Consider the following 6,000-nt stretch of genomic DNA (forward strand, 5'->3'; position numbering starts at 1 on the left):
TAACTAACAAGCAGTGCAGTGTGATCATCAACTATAAGTGAGGTTACAATTGTGAAGTCTAAATTTAACTCCATGGGTTCACCAGCAGTACTGCAGTATTACACTTAAGGCTTTTCCCATTAGCTAGCAAAATCTGACTGGAGAGGAAACTTTGTTCTTTACCTAGTCACCTTAACAATTATCTTCCTTTACAATGTCAGTTGGTTTTGCCCAGGTTTTTTATGTTTTTTAAATATTTATTTCCCCTTTTGTTGCCCTTGCTGTTTTATTGTAGTTATTATTGTTCTAGTCGTTGTTGGATAGGACAGAGAGAAATGGAGAGAGGAGGGGAAGACAGAGACAGGGAGAGAAAGATAAACACCTGCAGACCTGTTTCACTGCTTGTGAAGCGACTACCCTGCAGGTGGGGAGCCAGGGGCTTGAACTGAGATCCTTACAGCGGTCCTTGCGCTTGGCACCGCCTACTTAACCCACTGTGCTACATGCGACCACCGCCTAAGACAGTTTTAAAACACAAATGAACACTTGAATGCTAGTGTTTGTTTTGAGATAGAGAAAGGCTGAGAACTGAAGAGCACAGCACTGAAGCTTCCTTCAGTGTAGTGGGGAGCCAGATTAAGACAGCACAATATGTGGTCCTGGGAGGTGGCACAATGATAAAACATTGGACTCTCAAGCATGAGGTCCTGAGTTCAATCCCCTAAAGCACATGTGTCAGAGTGATGTCTGGTTCTCTCTCCTGTCTTTCTCACAAATAAATAAATAAATAAAATCTTTAAAAAAAAAAAAAAAGGATGGGATAGATAGCATAATGGTTATGCAAACAGACTCTCATGCCTGAGGCTCTCTGTCAAGTCCCAGGTTCAGTCCCCTGCACCACCATAAGCCAGAGCTGAGCAGTGCTCTGGTTAGGAAAAAAAAAAAAAAAAAAAAAAGAACAGCACAATATCTAAGTGAGCTATTCATCAGCCCTAAATTCCGAAGTTTTTGAAATCAATCAAATTGTGGTGTGCAGACACCTATCACAGTGAGACAAAGTACTCATCTGACAACTGTCTTAATAAATCATATCCCTAATAAAAAAAGAAACAATTCAATGAAAAGATGTTGAAAGACCAAGTGTACAGTCATATAGTCATATATATATATATTTATATTTATATTTATGCAAAAAGAAAGGTCTATATCATACATCCTGTTTTACATTAAACTTTATCTTTAGCATCTGGGGAAATAGCTCAAGCTGACTGACCTCAGAACTCACATGCCTGAGGTTCTCATATTCCCCAATGCCACATGTACCAGACTAGTGGCTTTGGCTTTTCTCTCTTAGGAGATATTCAATAAATCTTTAAAAAAATAACCTTCAGTCAATTACAATCCCTGACACTTTCAAAAAAATTTAAAAAATACCAGGGGTCAGGTGGTAGCACAGCAGGTTAAGTGCATACCGCGCAAAGCGCAAGGACTGGCATAAAGATCCCAGTTCAAGCCCCCAGCTCCCCACCTGCAGGGGAGTAACTTCACAGTGAAGCAGGTCTGTATCTTTCTCCCTGACTTTTTTTTTTTAACCAGAGCACTGTTCAACTCTGGCTTATGGTGGTATGGGGGATTGAACCTGGGACTTTGGAGCCTCAGGCATGAGTCTATTTGCATAATCATTATTCTATCTACCCTCCTCTGCCCTTCTCTCCCCATGTCTTACCCTCCTCTCTGCATTTCTCTGTCCTATCCAACGACTACAATAACAACAAAAGGAAAAAAATAGCCTCCAGGAGCAGTGGATTCATAGTGCAGGCACTGAACCCCAGCGATAACCCTGGAGGAAAAAAAAAAAAATTGAAGAAAAATATACCTTTCAGGAGTGAGCAGTGAACACACCTGGTTAAGTACACATGTTACAATGAGTGATGACCAGGGTTCAAGTCCTCTCCCCACCTGCACCGGGAAAGCTTCAGGAGTGATAAAACAGTGCTGCAGGTGTTTCCCTTTATCTTCCTCTTCCCTCATGATTTGTTTCTATCCAACATGTAATAAAGCATTAAGAATAACAATGCATTTGAAATATATAAAAGCTAACTTACTACACTGTAGATTCTATGCAAAATAGTAAAAACAAGTTGAAAAAAAGTTTATTACAAAAAACTTCAACAAAGTAGGTCACCAGCAAACATTACCAACTCTGCCCTTAGCTGACTGTCAGCTGAGATGAACAAAGGGTGAGAGTTAACTAAGGAAAAAGAACTACCTACTTTCCTACTGGTTGGAAGAGATACAGAAGACCAAATTGAAAAAAAATTAACAATAAAGTAACCTTCCTTAGTTTGGCTGGGAGCAGGAAATCTTGAACTATAATTTGCTTCACTCATCTGTTTTTTTGTTGTTGTTGTTTTCCTCTTTACCAGAGCACTACTAAGCTCTGACTTCTGGTAGCACAGGGAATTGAACCTGGGACTTTGGAGCCTCAAACATGACTCTCTTGGCATAGCCATATGCTATCTAGCCCTGCCCACTCATCTGTTCTTGATAATGTATTAGGCGATCAACTGGGCTACCAGTTTGTGAAATACCACTTCCATAGCAAGTGACATGATACCTCTTCATCTGGGGCCAAGAACAATTTTCCTTTCAAGCGTTAGAAGGGAAAGCTAGGAATAATTTCCGTCACTACCTCGAGTAATTCCATTCTGAAATACTTGACCCCAAGCAGTAATAAAATCATCCGAACTAAACCTAACGGTTTAAAGTAGGTCCCATCAAAGTGCTTGAACATCTGATATCTTGAACGACTAATAGTTGAGTGTTTAGTGCAGGTTGGCTGAAATTGCTACAGGAAGCAAGTCCAAGAAAAACAATGTTATATTATAAAGTAACCTGTTATTTATAGCAACACCAACAGAGGTAGAACTGTCACTACACCATCTCGACCTTTTGCAGCCCGGAGGTGGCGCGGTGGTCGGCGCGCGGGTCCCGCGGGCTCGTCCCCGCATCCCAGGCGCCGCCGCGGTCCTCCGACTCTCGCTCAAGCCAGTGAACAGATGTATCTTTTTATTTCAGTGTTTCAGCTACTGCTACTCACTGTTCCGATACATAAGAATGCAAGGCCAGTGGAAACCACTATTAATCTTCCTCTCTGTTTAATTAAATTATAAGGAATCGATAGATAGCGATACTGATAATCGACATATACTTCCTTTCAATGAAAAAAAATTGTAATAGGCCCTTAAATACCAATCCTATATGTCCGGTCAAACGACACAATGCAGCAGTAATAAAAAAAATAAATAAAAGAGCGCATGCCGATGGAAAGGCGCTCCGCGGAGCCGGTCCGGGCAGCAGAGGCCGCCTCGGGACGCGCCTCGGCTCAGGAAATCCTCCCCCTCGGGCCGCGGGGTCCAGGCCGGGAAGCGGACCCGGCGGCTCGGCACCGCGTGCTCCCCGCCCCGGGGGTGGGGGGGACGGTCCCCGGGGCGCGCGCACCGCGGGGTGCAGACCGCTTCCTGCCGCCTCGCGGACAAAGGCCGGACACCTGCCCGCGCCGCGGCGGCCACCCCACGCACCTGCCCGCACCCGGCCGCGCGCCCACCGCCTGCAGCGCTGCCCCGGTACCCCACGCGGGCTCCCCGCCCGGGCTCAGCCCTCCTCCGGGCACTGCGGCCCACCGACCTGCATCCCCGCTCTGGGACCTCCTCACCTCAGCCCCCCGCCCGAGCGCTCAGAGTCCATCTCGGGTCCCCCCCCCTCCCGGTACCCCCAGGGCGCTCGGGCCCTGGGAGAGCGGCAGCATGCGCGTGGGCGCGGCCGGCCGAACCTCAGCCCGCGTGGCCGTTAGGCGCGCACGCGCGACGAGTACTGCCACGCGCGGGGGGGAGGGGGGAATAGCGCCTGCGCCTGCGCCCCGCGCGGCTCGGCCGTTGGGGGCCCAGCTCGAGGCTGCTCGGTTTCAGATCCCTCAGAACCCAGCTGTCAATGGCCCCGAAGCAGCCCTTCCGTACCCGGCCTACCTACGCGGCTGAGTGGGGCGGGAACGAGCGGGGCTCCACCGTACAGCAGAAGGCGAAGTCCTCTCACGCAACTGCGTCCGCACACACGCGTGCTCCGGCACCGGGCTATATAACGGAGCTCAGCCAAACATGCTGTGGCCGGGTCCGGCAATGGTTGACCAATCCTGACGGCGTCCTCTGAGCTCTTCGAGTTGCCATTGGATGTCCACTTAGGATCAAGGCGTGGCTTTTGATTGGCTTTGATTTCTGCCTATAAAACTGTGAGGGCCTGGTTTCCCTAGTAACGGATTGGCACCGAAGAAGGCCAGTGATGTGACAGTACGAAAGAAAAGAGGTTGGGACGTTCTTTGACAGATAACTACAATGGCCAATAAATGCGCGCGACCACTCCCATTGGCTCCAATGTCTTACCCTGGGCGGAGATCCGTTCCAGTGCAGGAGCGGTTGCTCCACAAGGTGGGGCCCTTGTACTTTGGGGAAGTAAACCCCAAGCAACCAGAGGGTGGGCGCAGGGAGTACGCAAGTCACTGGCCAATGGTAGCGCGGGAAAGGACTGATTGACTGGTCGGGGTGCGCCAGAGACCCCGCGCAGATCTCTCTTCCGTTCGGGCCTGGCCCAGCCCGCGTGCTCACACAGGCCCCTGAGCTCATTCATGCCTGAGCCTGTGTGTAAAGGGGAGCTTCCCTGGGGAGGGCCGGCACCCTGGGTGCACCTGGTACCAGCGTGGCCAGCTTTCTGGCCTGGGCGCTCCCCGCTTTACTCAGGTCCCGCGCCCCAGCGTTGGCTGGGTACCTAAAGCTCACTGGTGCGGCCCCGCTGGGCTCCGAAACCCACATAGAGCACCTCCAAGAGTCAGCGTGTCTCAAAGACCTGCTGCCTCCCCCCAAACCATACATACTAAGAAGGGCGCAGGGTGGGCTGCATTTACACGGTTATCACTACCCCTAGGGGTCCCCCTAATTTGGAACCGCGGTGATGATGCATCCCAGTAAAGTCTGAATGCCTGTTGTTTTGTATTTTATTTTATTTTATTTTAATAAAATAGGAAGATACACAAAGAGACCAGAACACTGCTGAGCTCCAATTTATGGTGGTATAGGGGACTGAACTGTGACGTTGGAGGCTCAGGCAAGAGTCTTTATGCATAACCATAATCCTATTCTCCCCCACCCAATATTTGGGTTTTTTATTTATGAACCAGGAGATGGAGAGCCAGGAGACCACTCTGGCAAATAGGATGCCAAGTGCTATGGGTGGACTCGAGCTCATGCTTGAGGACACAAGCCTCTGTTCACTACTCTGCACTCCCCCAAACCCCACACATGCACACACACTTCGTGCGCACACGCTCACATCCCTGAGTAAAGTCTATTTTTTTAATTTTTGATACTTATTTATTTTCCCTTTTGTTGCCCTTGTTTTTGTTGTTGTTATTATTGCTGTTGTTATTATTGCTGTTGTTATTGATGTCGTTGTTGTTGGATAGGACAGAGAGAAATGGAGAGAGGAGGGGAAGACAGGGGGAGAGAAAGATAGACCCCTGCAGACCTGTGAAGTGACTCCCCTGCAGGTGGGGAGCGGTGGCTCCAACCGGGATCCTTATGCTGGTCCTTGTGCTGGTCCTTGTGCTTTGCGCCACCTGCGCTTAACCGGCTGTGCTACCGCCCGACTCCCAGTAAAGTCTATTTTGTTCTCTTTTGTGATGAAGCGGAAAGGAAGAAAAGATGACTGACTGGGTCAGTGTTTCCCAAACTTCGCTCATTCTTCAAGATGAGAAGTGAGGGGGAGATAGCATAATGGTTATGCAAACAGATTCTCATGCCTGAGGCTCCAAAGTCCCAGGTTCAATCTCCCGCCCCACCATAAACCAGAGCTGAGCAGTGCTCTGGTGTTAAGAGAAAAAAAAAAAAAAATGAGAAACAGGCAGAGGGTAGATAGCATAAAGGTTATACAAATGGACTCTCATGCCTGAGGCTCCAGAGTCCCAGGTTCAAT

At 48.9% G+C, this 6,000-nt stretch overlaps 1 protein-coding gene across 4 annotated transcripts in view; it reads right to left on the bottom strand.

Annotated features, from left to right (window-relative positions):
* The window catches only part of G3BP1 (G3BP stress granule assembly factor 1), a 43,243-nt gene extending 39,106 nt beyond the window's left edge, over window positions 1-4,137 (bottom strand). The window contains exon 1 of one of the 4 annotated variants that reach the window (XM_007528763.3): window positions 4,005-4,137. The gene's annotated coding sequence lies outside the window, so the exon portion shown is untranslated. Of the gene's footprint in view, window positions 1-3,694; window positions 3,834-3,995 lie in introns of those variants that run through there. The other 3 variants (XM_016190664.2, XM_060197969.1, XM_060197968.1) reach the window with 3 other exon arrangements.
* Window positions 4,138-6,000: the final 1,863 nt, after the last annotated feature.

This window comes from Erinaceus europaeus, chromosome 9, assembly GCF_950295315.1.
Source record: "Erinaceus europaeus chromosome 9, mEriEur2.1, whole genome shotgun sequence".
Lineage (NCBI taxonomy): Eukaryota > Metazoa > Chordata > Mammalia > Eulipotyphla > Erinaceidae > Erinaceus > Erinaceus europaeus.